Below are 21,808 nucleotides of genomic sequence, written 5' to 3'. Positions count from 1 at the left end.
CTTTTATTTTTTAAATAAAATAATATAAAAATTGGTTCAGCATTGTGTAAAAGTAAAAGCAAAAAGAAGCCCGTAGTGTACGTCACTTGTTTATATTGAGGGGATAGGGTAGTTATCACAATACTATCTGTTTGAAGCCTCATAAGCAACGCGTTGTCATCCAGATAAACTCTCTCTCCCACTCTTTCTCAATCCCAATCCCAATCCCAATCCCAATCCCAATCCCATTTGTGATAAATTTGTTCAATCTCATCCCATTTTTTGTGCAAAATTCAAAGTGGGGTCTTATTTTCAACTTAGATATCGTATGATTTGAGTATCATCCACTTGTGCCAATTCTCAACCAGTCATCTTCTTTCTTTCCATGAAAATTATTGAGGTTTTTAGTTAATTTATGTATATTTTTCTATTTAAAGATATATAGGGAGGGTGGGAGACTATCCTCGATATTGTATGATATTCAACCAATTATTATAATATTTAAGCAGGTTGTTTTAACATAAATTTATTCAATTAAATTTAAAAACTTCGGTAGTTAAGGGATTGTTGTTTTCCTCAAAGGTTTTGGGTTCAACTAGCTAAATCTGTAATGTGTGTTATCAATGATTAAGAAAGATTTTGAATTGATACTTTCTTGTATCGCCACATATTATTTAAAAAAAATTAAAATAACTTTGAACAAGGTCCACAATTATTATAACTTAAATTAAAATAAATTCAGTCTATAAACTCAAACCTAAACACTTAAGGTCCTAAAACTTCAACCTTTGTAAATTTAATATTTTTTAACCGTCAATATTTAATTTATTGATTGATTAATTTAAATTGAATATTGCAGAGACCTATTTATGAGGCGATCTTCCCAATTTTGTTTACTTTATTCACAATATTAAGATTTGAATCACTTGTCTTACTTAAAGATCTAATGAATCATACCATTAGATCAACTAATCATTTGTTGTAGATTTAATGATTTAAATACGATGAATTATGAAAAAGTTGTCGACGGTGGTGGATCCGCCCTTAGCCCAGGGTAGGCATATGTTCATCTTAAAATCTGAAATTTCTTCGGTTAGTTATTTATTTTATTGATTGTGCTTATCTTGAAATTTTGTTTTACTCATTAATTCCATATAAAATTTTTATGTTATTAATGTGTGTATGTTCACATCAAAAAATATTTCTGAATTCACTAGCTACTGTTATGGCAACAGCCGAATCTAAATCACCCGAGCAAGACGATGAATCCTTGCCAACTCAATCATATATCGAATCCCTTAGCATTATTGTTAGTTATTTAAGATGAGGCAGGCTGTCGATTTAAACCCTAATAAATGCAGAACCCCACAACATCCATATCCTCATGCAAAGGTAATGTGACGGAAGTCGCTTCACATGTTTTGGATATTAGTATATGTTAGCAAGCAACCATTTGATTGGTTGTCAATAACTGCAAGCGATTGCCAAACCAACTTTTTACACTGACTCCGTCATTAACATCACTAAAACAAATGGACCGTTTCAAAGAAAATAAATGAAACATTTCATTATGAAGGAAAAAATATATCTAATAATTTAAATATGGGTAAAGTACACAAATGACACCCTGATTATAGGGTACAATTTTATTGAAACTTTCAATTATTAAAAGTTACAAAATAATTACCCAACTATTCATATGTTTCATATATTTGGATAATTATGTTTTCAACTTTGGCGCAGAAATTGTCTTATTTTCACATGTAGTGTCCCAATAAAGAACTAAAGAGTCCAAATTAAAGGGTATAATATACATGATAATACAGAGAGGCAAAGCCAAAGCATATGGTTTCATAAAACGTCCGCAAACAAGTTGGATGAGATAATATTGTTTCAGTTCAAACATTATGGTCCCATTTGAAAGGTCACTTCCATTAACGTCCGGACACCAGATTAATGCACAAACATACGAATATATCTCTGATGTGCTCTGGTTCTGGTTCCTTTAGTTTAAGAAGTCTATTATTTCTGAGATTTCATGTTCCAATATTATTTATGTAGAAGTGTATGAGCGTGTAATATCAAATAGTTGAGAGTTTTTGAATAAATATTACCTTGTATTCACCCCAGATTAGTAATACAAAATAAATTCGAAAGTGGAATGTTTCTAGATCGGATCAATTTAAATTTTAGAAATTTTAGGTTGTTCATCATTTCAAGTTTTATAGTTTTAGAGTAGGATTATTTTAAATTTGAATCATTTGAATTTTCCATAGGAATGAAGCCAGGACTTTTATTAGGGCCAGAATTGAAACATAAACTTTTAGAGGGAAAAGTGCAATTTTTACTATCCGACTAATTTTTAGTTTTCATAATTAATTAAAGGACTAAATAATAATTTTATTCATTTTTGGAGGCCAACAATACCCTAACTCGATTCTTGGTTTACAATTGGATTTTTTTAGGTTTTCAAATTTAAACTAAACGGATTTTTATTTTAAATCGAATGTTGCACTTTAGATGTGTAATGAGAGTTGAAAAAAAATGTTGCATTATGTGAAGGTTTATTTATGAAATTAATCTAATATTTCATTTTTTTCTTTCTGACAATTTGTTTTGATATTGTTTGACTACTGTCCAACCACCATCGAACTATTATCTATAATTAATTGATATTAAAATATTTATTTTCTTCCTCTTTCTTCTTATTTTGGTTTTCCTTGAAATCAACAAAGCTAAATTAAAATTTCGACATTATCTTGGTCTAGTATGTAATCACCATCATCTAATCATCGTAGAATCGAAATATTATTTTTTCTTTTCATTCTTGATCTCCCTACTGTTCGGGTTTGAAATGAAAAATTCAAATTCCAGTCGATCAAATAGAGTATGAATATGAGTTTGGAATGAAAGTTTCAAGTGAATCTCATATCAATTTAACAGAGTGGACACTTAATGGTAAAGTGATAAATCAAGACTAAATTCGAAATTTATGGTAAAATAAAAAAAAAATTAAAACTAAGTGATAAAAATAAACATAATAAAAATGATTGGCTAAATATATATAATCTACCCTAAAACTTTTTATTTTTCTCGTCTTCATTGAGACAAACTTTCATTGTTTGGACCCTAAGCTTGTTATAGCCTTCAAATCTTTAATGATTTTTTTATTAGATAAAGATGGTTATAAAGTAGCATTTGTTCTACGTATTCTCAACTATTTGGTAATGAACGCTCAATCATTCTTACAGTCGTTGGTGCTCGAACCCATGATTTCTAGGAATAACAACGATTTCTTTAGCCACTAAAGTAAGTTGATTTGTGCAAATCTTTAACGATTCTTACTTAATGGCAAATAAATTATATGCATAGATGGTTAATAGTAAATTTAGGATAAGGTTATTTTAGGAGAGAAAGAATGTTTCAATTGAGAACTTTTAGCCATTTACTCTAAAGATTGTTGACTCTTATTTCGTTTTAAATTAAATTAGATTTAGAAATAATAAATTTTGAATGTATGCTTATATTCATTGGTTTCTAATTTAATCATACGTAACAATTAATACTTTTAAAATACTAGAATACATTTTTGAGTCATAAAACCAAATCAAAACTTAAACAATTTAGGTTTAATCATTCTTAAGACCCTTGTACTATTGTGAAAAACTAATTTGACCCCTGATTTTCTTCACTTAATGTGATCCTTAAACTCCAAAGAGTAATCAATATCATCCTTTGAACACCATTAATTGTTGTTGATCATTACAGTGCATTTCACAATATTGATTTGGAGGTTCACGTTGTTAACTTGACGATTTACAATATTGATGTGACATTTCACATGTAAACGATTATACGACAGAGATACATACTTTCTTATACATACTTTGTTTATTTTTCAAAAGTTCAATGGCTTATTTAATTTTTAAACACAAAATTAAAAAATTATTCAAATTTTAAAATAGAGAAAATCGCCTCAGTGACCAAAAAAAAGTTATAATATACGATTTTAACCAACTTTTTTTGAATTTGCCAAAATGACCAACAAAATCGCAACGCGAAATAAAAATCGCAACGCGATCCCCAGAATCGCAAATCAGTTTCCAAAATCGCAACGCGATTCTTGAAAATCGCAATGCGATAGTACAAATTCGCATTGCGATTTTCCAAAATCGCAACGCGAATATGAAAATCGCAACGCGAACACATAAATCGCAACGCGTATCCGTAAATCGCAACGTGTATCCGTATATCGCAACGCGTATCCGTAAATCGCAACGCGATATTTAAAGCGCCATTATAATCGCTACGCATATTTTATTTTCAAATTACAAAAACCAATATTAAGACAAAATCTCGTAATCGCAACTCATAACCTAAAACCTAAAATCACAACTCAGTCCCATCTCTATCTCTCACTCTCTACGGCGAAGAAATCCGTCCCCATCTCCGAAGATTTCCGTCCCCATCTCCGGCGAAATCCCTCACAACCATTCACGGTCAGAAATCCCTCACAATATCAGAAATGGAAAATCAACCTCCGAGGGTTAGTTTTTTAATTATTTTTATTTGAAATGTTTGCATTATTGTAGGTTTTTCATATTGAAACTGATGATAAGTTTACTGGTCATTTCAATAATAGATTAACCATTTCACTTAGATTTCATTTCGCGTTACGATTCTGTCGTTGCGATTTCATTTCGCGTTGCTATTCTCTCGTTGCGATTTTCAAGTTAGTATTTGTCTTTGTCTTTGTTCTGTCTTTTGGTTGAAGTAATGCAATCCATTCAAGTTTCAATTTGCAGAAGAGTCGCAACGAGATAAATGAAAATCGCAACGAGAGAATGACTGTCGCAACGCGAAATGACAATCGCAACGCGAAATGAAAATCGCAACGCGAAACCAAAATCGCATTGCGATTTTCATTTCGCGTTGCGATTCTCTCGTTGCGATTTTCATTTCGCGTTGCGATTCTCTCGTTGCGATTGTCATTTCGCGTTGCAATTCTCTCGTTGCGATTTTCATTTCAACCAAAAGACAAAACAGTGTTGCAAATTTTAGTTTCAAGAATAAACTACTACTTTTTATGTTTATTGTTTTTGGTATATCTTCACAGTGTAGTTTTTGGTATATCTAACTTGGTATGTTTATTGTTTTTGTAGAAATTTTTTTCGGCTCAATTGACCTTGAGAAATAAAGTCAGCCTGGCCACTACAATTGCTTCGAAGCTTTCACCTTCTCAAAGACAATTGTTTGAGGAAACCTGCTTCGGGCCATGGCTGAGAGTACAGCATCCGGGTGGAGATGCTAATTTGACCCATTTGTGGCTTCAGACCATGACATCAAATCTACCCGACAGTATACAACGTGGTGAGGAAGAGATATGGTTTCATTTTCCACCAGCGTATACTTGTTTTGGGCGGAAGGAGTTCTGCTTAATCACTGGTCTACGATTCGGACACGATGATGTAGGCCGGTACACTCGTCATATCGCCCGCCCATCATGGTTATCCCGGGTTTTTCCGGATGAGTCAATGGAGAAGCCGAACCTACATGTCGACGACCTGAAGAAATTGTTTAATAAGAAAGCTGGTTTCACTCGGATGGATGACGTCGATGTTGTCCGAGTATGCCTTCTACTACTTGTGTATGCCGGCTTTTTAGGCAGAGAGGCCAGACAACCTATTCATCGGGAGCTAATAATATTGGTAGAGGACCTGAATGCATGGAATCTGTTTCCGTGGGGTTCGTATATATGGAAAGCTACCTGGACTAAGTTGTCGTCTGCCTTTGATGACCGCAAAAGTTTGCGGGGCGATGGGTCCAAATACACTTTGTCAGGCTTTGTTGGGCCTTTAAGGTAAGAATTTCTATATAATGTTTCTAAAATTATAATTAATTATTTAACAATTACTAATTTTGTTATTATATTGTTTGTAGATTTGGATATTCGAGGCTTTCCCCAGCATGCGTACATATGCAATAAAAACGTCAAATGATATTCCCAGGGCTATTTCCTGGAAGAGGAAAACTCTGTTGGATTGGGAAGACTTAATACCATATGCGACAATAAATAATGTAAGTTAACACAAATACTTTCATATAATATATAAACAAGTTATTAATAGTAGACGTTTAACTTTGTTTGAGCTTTTATATTTTAGGAGGCCAACATTCCATTACAAAGACTGACACCCACGGAGGAAGAGCTTGCCACTGATTGGTGGCAAGCTAGTCAGAGTTTTTTTGATGGCATGGATGATGAGCAGCATCCACTTCCTCCAATTCGAGAGCCATCACCTCACCTAGAGCCATCACCCGATCGACCCGACTATACACCTCTAGAACGAGAGCCATCACCTATCCCGTCACATCATCGAGCCTCTTCTCCACCATCACCTCATGATAGGCGACCGACAAAGATGCCACGACTCCTATCTCCCTGTTCTCCACCTCCACCTCAACGGGATGAGTCAAGGGAGTTACGTGATGAGGTCAATGCCTTGCGTGAGGAGATCGGTACTCTACGCGATAACGATGGTGCATGGCGTGTGGAGGTGTCAACTTTACGTGGTGAGGTTGCCGCTCTACGTGAGATGATAGTATCGTTGCAGAATGAGGTTCATACTCTACGCAACGAGGTAAGTTTAAGATTTTCCATATTTAACTTAATGATAAATTTACTCGTAATTTCACTTAGATTAGCCATTTCACTTAGATTGCTTAGTAAATTTATTCGGTGCTGCCAATTCTGCTAAACTGTGTATTCTTTAACACTGTGAAATAGTATTTGTCTTTGTTTTGTCTTTTGGTTGAAAGTAAATTTGTTCGGTTGCTGCCAATTCTGCTAAACTGTGTATTCTTTAACACTGTGAAATAGTATTTGTCTTTGTTTTGTCTTTTGGTTGAAAGTAAATTTGTTCGGTTGCTGCCAATTCTGCTAAACTGTGTATTCTTTAACACTGTGAAATAGTATTTGTCTTTGTTTTGTCTTTTGGTTGAAAGTAAATTTGTTCGGTTGCTGCCAATTCTGCTAAACTGTGTATTCTTTAACACTGTGAAATAGTATTTGTCTTTGTTTTGTCTTTTGGTTGAAGTAATGCAATCCATTCAAGTTTCAATTTGCAGAAGAAGAAATAGTTTACTTTCGCAACACGAAACTTAAAATCGCAACGCGAAACCAAAATCGCAACGCGAAATGAAAATCGCAACGACAGAATCGCAACGCGAAACCAAAATCGCAACGACAAGATCGCAACGCGAAACCAAAATCGCATTGCGATTTTCATTTCGCGTTGCGATTCTTTCGTTGCGATTTTCATTTCGCATTGCGATTCTGTCGTTGCGATTTTCATTTCGCGTTGCGATTTTGGTTTCGCGTTGCGATTTTAAGTTTCGTGTTGCGAAAGTAAACTATTTCTTCTTCTGCAAATTGAAACTTGAATGGATTGCATTACTTCAACCAATAGACAAAACAAAGACAAATACTAACTTCAGGGTATTAGTTTGAAACATATTTTTCTTTGTTATCTGATGCATTTGTGAACTATGATAGAATAATGACTTGGGTGAATACAATGCAAGTTTGAAACATATTTGTCTTTGTTTTCATGTTTAAATATCATGTCTGTTTATTTACTGATTTTTGTATTTAATTATTTAGCGGCCCGATAGAGTGGATGCTTTACGTCGGGTTATGCTTGCACGACGGAGTTCACGCATCAGACAGCGTGCACGTGCTATTAAGTCTCCGTACACCCCAATAGTGCGAAGACACTGCAAGAAGAAGCCCGACTCGCCTGTCATCCCTCAAGAGTCCACTCCTATCATTGAAGAGGCCCCCCCTATCATTCCTCGAGAGTCCCCTCCCACGTTCAAGAGGCCACTGTCATCATTGAAGAGGTCCCTCCCACCATTCAAGAGCCCGATTCACATGGCGTCATATGTAGGCTTCTTGAGAAACCCTCTGACGTGCCGGACATGATGGATTCAAGTTGGCTCTCGTATGAGTTACCGGCCAGTACCATACCGGTATCTGAAGAGGAGAGGGATCAACTACCGGACACAATTCTGGATAACACCCTTTGGGCTAAGACCGCTGTTGATTTTTATCTACATGAGCAGAGCCAGGGGTGTTTCACTGACATATGCAAGCTCACCGATGATATCTATTTGTTGCTTGATCGGTCTTGGTGGGGCGTATTATTAGGGGTCGAAGACAATGGCTATTTCGATGGGGGGGTAAGTCTTATATTTTTCTTATATTTCAATTTGATTAATTTTTTTTAAATTTATGTAAGTCACTAATATATGTCTTTTTTTGTAAAACAGCATATCGATGCGTGGGTGACACGTCTTCTAATAATAAGAAAACTTAAGAAAAATAAAAATATACGATATACAATTATGCCGACGTCTTTTCACGCCGTTCACTTGAAGAATGCACGAGATGAATCATTTGATTGGGCAATGGACAAGCTAAACTTTATCCTGCATGGTGGGAGGTCGATAAGGTTAGTATTTATTTTAGATTGAGTTTAAAGGTTTTATGAAATAAGTGCGCAAATGAATGAATTATTACTTATGATTGCAGGTGTTTATCCCTGTTTTGGAACGTAAACATTGGATTCTCGTCGAGCTTCAGCTCCCATCCCTTAAGACAATAGTGTATGACAGCATGATAAATTACATATCATTGGCTGATTTAAGAGATGTTATTAAGGGATGGAGCTCTCATTTGGCTAAATTCTTGGATGCGATCAATTATTGGACTCGTTCTGGAAACAAGAAGCCAAAGAAGCTCAATATTACAGTTCTTAGAGACGAGACCGCGCCACAACAAACGAGCGGAGCCAGAGGAGATTGTGGTCCTCTCGTATGCTTGGCGTTGGAGCGTTTGACGAGGGAAGCATCAAGTATTTACCTCCCACCGATAGAGATAGAGCTGCAGTAGGCTTGTGGTTTCGGCATTATATGGCTAAATCGATATATACGAGACGCTGCCTACCTGCATCCGCGTTATAAAAATGTCCATAAACAATTGGTAAGTTTATATACTTTTGGTTTGAAAATGTTTGGTTAAGTACCTAGATTTCAATAATTTGATGTTTGTAGGTTTTAGATGTGTAGAAAGTGTGTTTGAGCAAATGTTTGGTTTCTGCAGGTTAATCTCAGAAGTGAACTGCGTGAAAATGATGTATGGCTGCAAAAGTTGATTCAATAGTTTAATTGATTGTTTTTGATTGTTTAATTGATTTGTAAAAGTTGATTCAATAGTAGATGATCGGAAATAAGAATTATTGCTTATTTTTTGATTGTTTAATGATTTGTAAAAGATGATTTGTAAAAGTTGATTTGTGTAATTGATGCGAATATAATTCTTATTTGTGCTTGTTTAATTGATTGAAATGTAATGGTGATTTTGTTGATTTCAATCTGCATTATGTTGAAGGCAAAATTGACTATCGCAATGCGAAATGAAATCGCAATGCGAAATGAAAATCGCAACGAGAGAATCGCAATGCGAAATGAAAATCGCAATGCGAAATGAAAATCGCAACGAGAGAATCGCAATGCGAAATGAAAATCGCAATGCGGAAATGAAAATCGCAACGGGAGAATCGCAATGCGATTTTAATTTCGCATTGCGATTCTCTCGTTGCGATTTTCATTTCGCATTGCGATTTTCATTTCGTATTGCGATTCTCTCGTTGCGATTTTCATTTCGCATTGCGATTTTCATTTCGCATTGCGATTTTCATTTCCGCATTGCGATTTTCATGTTGGGATTTTCATTTCGCATTGCGATTCTCTCGTTGCGATTGTAATTTTCGTGTTGCGATAGTCAAATGCATGCCTAATAGTGATAACAACTGAATAACAAGAGTTGGTTAAGTCAAAATGGTTGGCCTGAGTCATTAATTCAACTGAAAATGTTAAAAGTTCACACATAAATCCACATAATACAACGTTTGCATTTAAAAATCACCTAAGTTAACAGTCCCAAAAGGTGAAGCCAATTGTGATTTGATGAGGATCCATATTTTGGTAGAGGAAAAGATGATTTTGATGGCACTGGTGATCCACATGTCAACCTTGTATGACCACTTTCCTTGCACCGACTACATGTCGATCTCTTCTTCTCTTCACCCTTAGACGGTATACGATCGTGACTTTTTGGTCGGCCAGGTAGCCTTCTGTCCATGGCTGGTGGCAAAACTGTTTGTAAGTCATCTGGTATGTCCCACTCAGAAGGATGTGGAATAGGTTAGACAATCTCGGCATAAGTCTGTCGATAAACTTCTGTAGTGTAGCAATCCATAGCGTATGCGCTTGAATCATCTTGGTTTAAATGAAGAGCAACTTTTATAACATGGCCACACGGATAACCAGATGTTTGCCATTTCATACAACTACACGTCTTTGCATTTAGATCGACTAGCCCATTTAAGTTATTATCCAGTACTTGAAACAAAGTGTTTGAACATGGTTCAACTCTCCATGACGTTGACTTCACAACACGTTTCGTTATCTTTTTTCAGTCCATGGTGTAACACGATGTTCCAATGTTCCTGTAAATTTAAATAAACAATACTTAGTAAAATATATAAATATGATAAGTTACGAATTCAAAGAAATAATACCTGCATGGTTCTTTTCTTGTAGTACCACTGTTGAATAGAGGCTCGAAAAAACTCCATTAACATAGTAATGGGTAATTTCCGGGAATGACGACTTAGAGCGTTGATTGATTCTGCACTATTAGACGTCATGAAACCATATCTTGCTCCAAGTTGATGTACTCTTGACCATCTTTCAAACCCGACATCTTCTAGTGTTTGAGCACACTGAGGCAAAACACGTCTTAAACAATTTATATGCTTATTGAAATCCACTTCCCGATAAGCTTTTACAGCCTTCCAGTATGTCCATTTGTGCTTTTTTATACCAGCAGACCTTGATTTTAGATTTCTATACAAATGAACACCACAAAGTCCATGAAAAGCATCTGGGAAACACCTTCTAACAGCGTTGTCAATTGAGTTTGCCCTATCGGATATGATTGTCAGATTGCTAATAGGACCTATGCAATCCTTAAGATGCCCCATAAACCATGTCCATGAATCAGAGGTTTCAGATTTGCCAACCCCGTAAGCTATTGGCAATATCCCATTGTTAGCATCCATGGCTACTGCTAATAAGTTTACTCCAAGGTATCGACCTTTCAAATGTGCTCCGTCAACTATAATAACTGGGCGCATGCAAGTAATAAACGAACGAATCTACAAAATAATATACACAAGAAATATAATCATTTAAATGTGAAATGCATGTAACTAACAAAAATGAGTCAACAAAATTATATTGATTTACTAACCGTAGCACCAATGGCGATAAACAGCAACTCAAAGCGTCCATCTCTATCTGTTTTGATATGAGTTACCGACCCAGGATTTTTCAGCTTTAAATTGTGACAATAAACCGGCAGTTGGGCAAACGATGCTTCTGGCGACCCCCTCAACAATTCCAAGGCATAACATTTGGCTCTCCAAGCTTGAGAATATGATATACTAATCTTGAACCGAGCATTCATGTCAGTCATAATTTCATGTCCCCGATATACCCTGCCATTCAAAAACATTAACTCAGCCAGAAAACCACCCAACACCTTTTTGTTTGCCTGTCTATGGTGAGGAAAAACTTGGGTTCTTGAACATGTATGTTTATCAATAAAAGTCCTAACTTGAAACATTTCGCAATCTTTTATTCTCTTTGCAATCATTCGCCACATACAGTTTTTGTCAATCATACACCTTGTTTCGAAACGATCTTTGCTTGATTTGTTAACTTTTAGTTGATAGCCATCTTCCACACATTTCGTATACAAAGCTATCTTCAAGTCTTCCTTTGTATCAAAACAATCATCTTTCTTGATACGAATAACTTTTGTGTAACAATCAACTGCTTTCTTTACCAACTCTTCTTCCGGTATCTGAAGTAATTCTGGCATATTCCAGTTATACGCCCGTGGCATTTCTTTTCTTCGGGGATTTTTCTTCTTCTTTTTCTTCTTCAGGATTATATGAATTACAGAATGGATGTTCAACATGTTCATTCACAGTCGTAACTTCCTCCTTATTATCATCAACAATACATTCTTCGGCAACGGCTGTTTCATCATCAAAATTCGGGTATTGACCAATATCAAAATCATTACACGCAGGGTCTGTTTCTTCTTCTGAAACATCATCAAAATCCGTGTATTGACCAATATCAAAGTCCGGATATTGACCAAGACCAAATTTCGAATACTGACTAGTACTCACAATTTTTTCTGTTGGCTCATCATCGTCTAACTGGTCAATACGAAAACCGGAATTTGGTGCTGAAAGTTGATTGGGATTTGGATTAGAGAAAGGTTGTGGGTTTTGAGAAAAACTTAGTTGATTACTACCCGCTACTGACCCAACAATACTACTTCTAGGTTCAACAACATACAATGTAACATCATCTTGTGAAACACTAATGTAAGCAATGAATCGTTCAACATCTTCATTGTCGGTTAACAAATAAACTTTACCATTTCTCTGATAAGATAGCCTAAATCCACTTAGGGGCTCTAAATTCAATTTATTTGAAACACGTAGCATTAGAGTTTCATAAGTTAACTTTTGTAAAGACAATTTTAGTTGAAGATTCATGGGTAAAGGCATATATTGTAAAACACCATGAACATTATCCCATGACCCTCCAAAACACAAATCTATCCAAACATGATCAACATTAGATGATTTCATGGTTGTAAATTAATTTACTAAACAGACGAGCTGCGAAACTAAAACCTGTTGCCGGATTGGGAAGGATGTCGTTGGATATAGGAACGGATGTCGCCGGAGAGAGTGATAGATGGAGATGGAATGAGTTGCGATTTAGGGATTTAGTTTATGATTTCAGTGTTATATACCCAAAATTTCAGTGTTGTGATTTACAGATTCTCGTTGCGATTTACGGATTATCGTTGCGATTTACAGATTCTCGTTGCGATTTACGGATTATCGTTGCGATTTACGGATTATCGTTGCGATTTACAGATTCTCGTTGCGATTTACGGATTATCGTTGCGATTTACGGATACGCGTTGCGATATACGGATACGCATTGCGATTTACGGATACGCGTTGCGATATACGGATACACGTTGCGATTTACGGATACGCGTTGCGATTTATGTGTTCGCGTTGCGATTTTCATATTCGCGTTGCGATTTTGGAAAATCGCAATGCGAATTTGTACTATCGCATTGCGATTTTCAAGAATCGCGTTGCGATTTTCAAGAATCGCGTTGCGATTTTGGAAACTGATTTGCGATTCTGGGGATCGCGTTGCGATTTTTATTTCGCGTTGCGATTTTGTTGGTCATTTTGGCAAATCCAAAAAAAGTTGGTTAAAATCGTATATTATAACTTTTTTTTGGTCACTGAGGCGATTTTCTCTTTAAAATATTAAAAAGATGTCCCATTTATAATATCTCATGTTATTATAAAGACAAACATTAAGCTTAACACTTATAATATCTCAACTTAATCGAATGATGAACATGTCCCATTTATTGTTTGAGCTACAAGAATTAATTATGAAAAAGCATGTGAACGTGATAGACTCTTAATTGGTATTATGTCTTTTCGTAAGTGGTAGGTAATTTGATAAAGAAAAAAATTATTTATTAAATGTGATTATGGTATAGAACACATATTCTTCATATTAATGGGTCCCAAACCAATCAAAAAATTTCTTAATTCATACTACAACTATTATATATTATCTTTATTATCTCATCTGTCAACGACCATATCCTTAAATATATGATAAGTCCAACTAAAAAACTAGCTCTCACACAAGGTTTCTACTAGATTAAGCATAAATGCATGTATATGAATTATATTTTGACAAATTCATGATGTAAATAAAAGGAAACTATCGAAACGGTTTTTCGAAGAGGGGAAAAGGGTGTCGTTTCGAAATAATTCTTTTGGCCGGTTAACGATAAAACGTGGTTCGAGGAGTCGCCACCAATTTTTGATTAGGGTGTGATTGGGTACCCAAAAAGAAATCATTATTACAACAATTTTACGGTCAGCGTTACCAAAAATTTGAGTTCGAGAGACGGTTACGTGTAAGGAAGGATTAGCACCCACACATCGTCCTAAATTGGTACCTAGTCGATTAATTAGTTGTCTTTGCAATGAAATTTATGAGTTCGAGCCTAATTTGATTTAAGATCCCCTACAAGTAACACTCTTTGTATTTTTTGACGAAACATGATAATATTAATTATTTCCTATCGAGAAGAATCGATCTCTCATACCTTAAAGCAATCGATATTTACTCCGATCGAAATAAAGAAATATTAAAATTCCATTCTAAAGTTCATTATTAATTCAAAATAACAACACCCAAAATAATTTTAAGAGAGAAGACGATAATATCTAATTATTTCCAATCGAGAATAAATGACATCTCATGCCTTAAAGCAATCATTTATTACTGTAACATCCCAAATCTGGGTTAGTGACTAAAATGAGAATTTTTGAAATTTGGGGATCAATTTAGGAAAAATTGAAAAGTTTAGGGATTTAATAAGGATATTTCAGTATTGGATTAAATAGTAAATATGGAAGGATTATAAGGGTATTATGGTAATTTAGTTTGAAAGATATTTTATCTCCCTTATTTAAGGAGATAACACGTGGGAATAGAGATATTTGGAAGCTTTCTTTCTTCTTCTCGTGGGTTCAAGCTCAAGTCTATAAGGTAAGTTTGCTTCAGTTGATTAATTTCTTGAATTTATAAGTTGGGATGGAGTATTTGGGTATTATATATATAAGCTTAAGGTAAGCTTATATAAGCTTAAAACATTAAGTAGAGAAAATTTGAAAGGAAATTTGATTAAGGGTTCTACGTGGTCTTTCGGGACATATATGTATTCTTTGGAACATTTACATGGTCTTGTGAGACACATATGTGATCCATTGAAATATGTATATGGTTCTTAAGGAGTGGTCCTTCGGGACAAATACAGTACATAGGTCATTTGGGACAAAATTCATAGCCCCTAGTGGGACCCCATACGAGCTGTGGTGACAGCATAGTGCACAACCTCAATAGACTCACATATCCACAATTCTCACAGATGTACATGGGCTAACAAAGAGATAACAATAAAAATATATTACATGTAAAGTATATGCTTTTGTGATATTAATTGTATTATATGATTGATATGATGAATGATGTGTACATTTGATTAAATGAAATGATATATTATTTTGTGTGATAGCATGACATGATATGATATGATATGATATGTTCATGCTTGATTAAGTAGTTAGAATTATTTTAATGTGTTTAATGCCTCACTAAGTTATAGACTTAGCGTGTGATTGTTTCACACGTAGGTTACCGAAGTGAGGAGAGTAAAGAGCAATGTGGAGCAAGACAGTTCAGTTCTCCTTACCAAAGGTCAGATCAGAAGAAAGATGAATAATATGTACTTGAATATATAAAGTTCTAGTTGGCATGTATCCAAAATAATACATTGTATAAGCTCTGAATAGATCGGTAAAGGTTTTAAAAAGTCAATGTGACACTTCGAACTCGGATCCGAGTCGAATACGGGTTGGGGTGTTACATTTAATGGTATCAGAGCTAAGGTTTAGGTGATTCTAGGCTTAAACCAAAGTCAAATGAGTTTTAAAAATGTGTACATGCCAACATAAAGTGAAAATTTCTGATCTGATAGTGTAAGGAGTGTGTTGTCTTGCTAATAGAATTATATTACTAAGTTATAATAGAAGTATGATTATGATAATTCCGAAATAAAGTGAAAGGTGATATTCCTGATTGTTGTAGCTATTCACCTGCCCTGGCTAGGCAGGATGAAAAGCGGACACCTCAGGAAGTGCCTTGTAAGGTCAAATGTTGATTTCAAAAAGTTGAAATCATATCTGAATAGTGATAGGTCTTTACTGTTTTGAACCGAAAAAGTGATATGGAATAGTTTTTTTATTACTTGAATAAGATAGAATATGGTGAACAAGTGTCACCATAAGAAAGTTAAAAGATCTAACGATGCGATTAGAATTTGTAGAAAAGTTCAAGAATAAGTGAATTAGTGATCAGTTTATAAGATAAATGGTATCCGTGTGGATATGATTAGAGATTGCATTTCAAATGGTAAGAGTTAACATTGGCTAACAAGATTATGTGATATAGTGAAAGAGGCAAGGATTCGTATGTTTAAGGGGAAATTACAGAGTAATACAAAAATTTAAGAATGAATATATCGACGATCAATTTATAAGTTAAAGGAAGTTATAACGTTTAAGTTTGGAACAAGGGAGTAGTACTGTGTATGAGTAAGAGTATGAGTTCGAAAAGTTGAGTAAGGTATCGCTGAGGAATATGTGATAAAGATCGGTAATCAGAGATGAGTATAAGTGATAGGAAAAAGAATATGTGAACATGAAAGGAAATATACGATTTGTGTATAAGGAGATTTTGATTCTGAATGAATAAAGAATGAAAAGGATTGAGTTTAAAGGACCAGATATGATAAAGATTGATCGAAATGGATTGAGTTATTTGGAAAGTGAAGACAAATCATTAATTGCAATTGCATAAGGATTAAAGTGGAGGGAGCAACATGAGAACATTAGAAGATATGTTCTTATCAATGGGTATACTGAAAATTCGAGGACGAATTTTTTTAAAGGAAGGGAGATTTGTAACATCCCAAATCTGGGTTAGTGACTAAAATGAGAATTTTTGAAATTTGGGGATCAATTTAGGAAAAATTGAAAAGTTTAGGGATTTAATAAGGATATTTCAGTATTGGGTTAAATAGTAAATATGAAAGGATTAGAAGGGTATTATGGTAATTTAGTTTGAAAGATATTTTATCTCCCTTATTTAAGGAGATAACATGTGGGAATAGAGATATCAGGAAGCTTTATTTCTTCTTCTTGCTTTCTTCTTCTTGTGGGTTCAAGCTCAAGTCTATAAGGTAAGTTTGCTTCAGTTGATTAATTTCTTGAATTTATAAGTTGGGATGGAGTATTTGGGTATTATATAAGCTTAAGGTAAGCTTATATAAGCTTAAAATATTAAGTAGAGAAAATTTGAAGGAAATTTGATTAAGGGTTCTACGTGGTCCTTCGGAACATATATGTATTCTTTGGAACATTTAAAGGGTCTTGTGAGACACATATGTGATCCATTGAAATATGTATATTGGTTCTTAAGGAGTGGTCGTTCGGGACAAATACAGTATATAGGTCCTTCGAGACAAAATTCATAGCCCTTAGTGGGACCCCATACGAGCTGTGGTGATAGCATAGTGCACAACCTCAATAGACTCATATATCCACAGTTCTCACAGATGTACATGGGCTAACAAAGAGATAACAATAAAAATATATTACATGTAAAGTATATGCTTTTGTGATATGAATTGTATTATATGATTGATATGATGAATGATGTGTACATTTGATTAAATGAAATGATATATTATTTTGTGTGATAACATGACATGATATGATATGATATGTTCATGCTTGATTAAGTAGTTAGAATTATTTTAATGTGTTTAATGCCTCACTAAGTCATAGACTTAGCGTGTGATTGTTTCACACGTAGGTTACCGAAGTGAGGAGAGTAAAGAGCAATGTGGAGCAAGACATGTCAGTTCTCCTTACCAAAGGTCAGATCAGAAGAAAGGTGAATAATATGTACTTTAATAAATAAAGTTCTAGTTGTGTATCCAAAATAATACATTGTATAAGCTCTGAATAGTTCGGTAAAGGTTTTGAAAAGTCAATGTGACACTTCGGACTCGGATCCGGGTCGGATACGGGTTGGGGGTGTTACAATTACTCTAATCTAAATGAAGAGATATCACTATTTCGTATTAAAATTCAATATCGATTCGAGTGAAAACAGTAATATCTAATGATTTCCAATCGAGCATAAATGACCTCTCATACCCTAAAGCAGTCATTTATTGCTCCAATCGAGATGAAGATATATCACTATTCTTTCTTAAAAATCAATATTGATTTGAAAGAAAACGATAATATCTAATAATTTTCAATCAAGAATAAATTACCTCTCATGCCTTAAAGCAATCATTTATTACTCTAATTGAAATGAAAAGATATTAATATTCTCAATATCGATTCGAGTGTTATTATTTTGAAAACCCATTGGAAAACACATGCAAAAATAAAGCAAATTAAAAACATATATCAAGCAAGTATAATTAATTAATTATTTTACCAATATTTAATGAGAATAATGATGTTCAATTATTTTAATACCTCGAGATGAGACCTTAGATTCGATCTAACAGTCTTTTCTCGGTGAATTTAATTAAAAGAACATGATCTTTTACCCAATCCCCGAATTTTAAATTGGATTTGATTTAATTCGTGTCACTAAATAGGATATACTTTCGTTTTAAAATTATCGAAAGTAATTTTCTTATATGTTAAGACAATCACTTTACGACATTATTAAAATGAACGAATACTACCCTTAGTCAATTTATTTCAATTCGAGTAAAGAGATGCTTATGAGGGTATCATGCAAAATTAACTAAGAACTAAAATGAACTAAAATGCAAGCAACATGCAAAAATGAAAATAGGACTAAAATATAAACAATCAAACCATCATGTCAAAATTAAAATAAAATGAAGTATAAAAGTGACTAAAATGAGCATTTTTAATATTTAGTGCTAAAATTACAAAGAATAAAAATAAATAAAACAAGAGGACTAAATTAAAATAAACTAAAATTGCATGGCCAAATTAAAATAAATAAAAAAATAGATTCTGGTTCGAAATATAAAAATACAGAAACTATAGGAGCTATTTCCTAAATATTCCTTTTTCCTAGCCTAAAACATACATTCACATAAAAAAGGGTAAATTACTAAATCAGTCTAGAAGTATTAAAAAATTAAATCATCACTACACATGACCAAAATGTAAAAACACGCTAAACATACAGGGATTAAAACACAAATAATCCTAAAAATATATGACATGCATAAAAAGGGTAAATTAAAAAAAATCCCTACATGTGACTAACATTAGGGGGACTAAACGTCAATTAAACCAAAAATTGCAAAGCATACACAGAAATGGGTAAATTATAAAATTGGTCCCTACATGTGACTATTTTGCAAAAACACGCGTAAGTTAGGGGGACCTAAGTGCAATTTCCCCCTAATTTCTTCTATATATACAACGTAAACCTTTTTTCTCATTTTAACTATTTTTAAAAAAAATTAAAACTCTCTCTTCTCTCTCTTCCTTTCTTCGGCCGACCTACTGCCGACCTCCTTACTTCACCCCCAGCCGTCGTACATGGTGGTCGGATCTCCGAAACTTACCTAAAACCCCCTAAATGCTCGGATCTAGACCCTTAAGCCTAGATATATGGCTAAAACACCCTAAAAATATCTCTAAATACCCTAAAACGAGCCCCAACCTTTCGATTCTCACATGCTCCGACGACCTCTGATGAAGACGAACCGACCCCGGTTTGACTCCCCCTCCTCCGATAAATCTAACCCTATCTCTCTTTACGCTACATGCAAAGGTTTTTTTTCTTGTTTAGAAACTATAAAAAAACCAAAAATATACCTTCAAAATTTTTCTTACTTTTTTCCTTGTATTACTTTTCAAAACCGAAAAAGGGGAACCCATGTTCACAAAGTTCTCATGTTTTTATAACCCTTTGCAAAGCTTTATCTTTCTTTCTTTTTTACAAATCAAATAATTACAAAATGATGTTTGTGTGTTGTTCTGGGTGGCTTAATTTGGTCTTGTTGCTTGCTGACTTGGTCTTGATGTGGCAGGGGACTTGGTGTCTGGTTGATGGCAATGTCGGTGGCAGATGATTGGTGGAAACGACAGTGGATCTGAGGCTTGATCTAGACTGATGGATGGGTCCAGATCATGCGGCTGAGATGGGTAAATCACATGTTTGAGAAATTTACAGTGCTCCGTAGTATTGATTTAATTGATAAGTAGTTTGATATTATTTAAATATGACTTGAATTCTAATCCTTATATATTTGGAAAATATTTGTTGAAAGATTTACCCATTAAAATAAAATATATGATTCGAATATGTTCAGATTAATTAAAACAAAACTTTAAGAACAAGAAGGAAAAAAAACACATCTGATCTTATAATAGACCAACACCGAGACACATGCTTGCATTTTATGTAGACCGTCCACTAATATCTGATTCATGTTTAACTTGACTTTCTCACTATTTCTTTTTCATATTTTTGTGATCTATAATTTGCATCGTAAAATACAAATCTTATCAAATTTGTGTCAACAAAAATCTTATTAATTACTAATTATAATACAGTTGTGACCATTCAATGGACCGTCATGTCTTTCCCATATATACTACTTGTTAGGATAAATTACAAAATCTTACGCCAAATTTTCCCATGAGATTCAACAACTCAAAACTTTATTATTATGTGGATTTTGTCTTTTAATATGAAGGAAAAGGGTTGTATTTTATCTTTCTTAGCAGGCCGCAAAATTATTTTTAGTATTAGTTATCGACTGTCGATATTTATTATTTTTAATTATTTCTTATATTATATTTTAATTTGTAATAACTCTATTTTTATGACACACTTTTCTCAATCTTTATAGCATATTTTCTTCTGTCTTATGGCATAGTTTCAATTTTCTTTATCGATTCTTTTGGCTATTATCTTTGTTTAATTTTCTCATGATCAGATTTGAGATCTCTTAGATTGATCAAGATGACAGTAATTTGTTATCAGATTGATCTTCTCTGTTTTGGATTCTTATGTTGAATTTGGATATATACACGGTTTATGTTGGAAGATAATTTTCTCACAACGCTTAATTCTAATTTGCGATTATTGGTGGTATTTTAGTAGTTTGATCTCTTATTGTGTTTTGTTTGTCGATGCAGCCAGATCCATTCGTATCTATATTTTGTTTGAGTTTTTTGAATGTACTTTTAACTTTTTCCTTGTATGGTCTATGTATGATCATAAGTAACTAATTTCTTATGTCAATGATTATAGAAAATGTCATAATTATATGTTTAATTTATATTAATTGTGAACTTTCATTATAATTTTAGACATTTCCTCTATTTTAATAAAACTAATGATTTCTATTTGCATTAAAAAAAGTATCGGATTTTTTAATATTTTAATAATTATTTACTATGTATTTCTTTGGAATAGCTATTTATTATGTATTAAATATATTTAAATTTATAATCTTTAAAATATAATAATAGTAGAATAATTATTTCATGCAATAACTATGTAAAAGAACTATTTTACAAGTCAGAATATTATTATCATATATGTTACCAAAAAAATATTATTATCATATAATATTTGAAAAATTTAAATTTGATCTTTCAAATCTATAATAAGTAACAATATTAAAAATATCATTTATAAAATATTTTTAATTATCAATATATGAAATAATAATAATAATAATAATAATAATAATAATAATAATAATAATAGTAATAATAATTAACATAAGACGTGATGGGCGAAAATAATTGATTATGTTTTAAAGAAAGAAAGAAAACAGTGAAAACGAAAAACCAATAAAATGGATTGATCTGAAGAGCGGTTAAGGTGACTGATGAGATCAGAAAGATTCTCTGGTTCGTGACCACTCACTCTCCCTTTTATGATCACGTCTAACAATATTTAGTTTTTTTTCATTTATTTC

This window comes from Hibiscus syriacus, unplaced genomic scaffold, assembly GCF_006381635.1.
Source record: "Hibiscus syriacus cultivar Baekdansim isolate YM2019G1 unplaced genomic scaffold, ASM638163v2 tig00110020_pilon, whole genome shotgun sequence".
Taxonomy (NCBI): Eukaryota; Viridiplantae; Streptophyta; class Magnoliopsida; order Malvales; family Malvaceae; genus Hibiscus; species Hibiscus syriacus.
Note: the sequence above shows the minus strand (reverse complement) of the source record.